The following is a 408-nucleotide window of genomic DNA, read 5'->3' on the forward strand; positions in this document are numbered from 1 at the left end:
CTTTCAGCTATGAACAGCTCATAAGCACAAGTCTGGGACGCAAAAAGACAGACGTAAAACTACACCCTTTCGCTAAAGACTCAAGTTGTAATAACATCCCTTTAAGGAAATCTACATTTAAATAGTTGTAGTGCCTATTAAAAATAGTGTACCAGCCCTTTGACCACAGATGGACAACTGGAGCTTCCTCCAAAGCAGCAGGAGGACCTATGTGTTTAGTACTGAAAAGAAAGATTATTCAGTTCTGTGCTCCTTTGTTGTTACTGCACTGCAAGTTCAGATGTTCAGGAGGAGTAACAAAGAACTGAAGACTTTTATGGTTCTAGGTATAAACTGATGTATGGTCTAAGTATCCGAGTTGCACTGAGGAACCAAAAACCCAAAATAACAGACAAGAGTGGTGCAGGT

Source organism: Dryobates pubescens, chromosome 11 (assembly GCF_014839835.1).
Source record: "Dryobates pubescens isolate bDryPub1 chromosome 11, bDryPub1.pri, whole genome shotgun sequence".
Classification (NCBI taxonomy): domain Eukaryota; kingdom Metazoa; phylum Chordata; class Aves; order Piciformes; family Picidae; genus Dryobates; species Dryobates pubescens.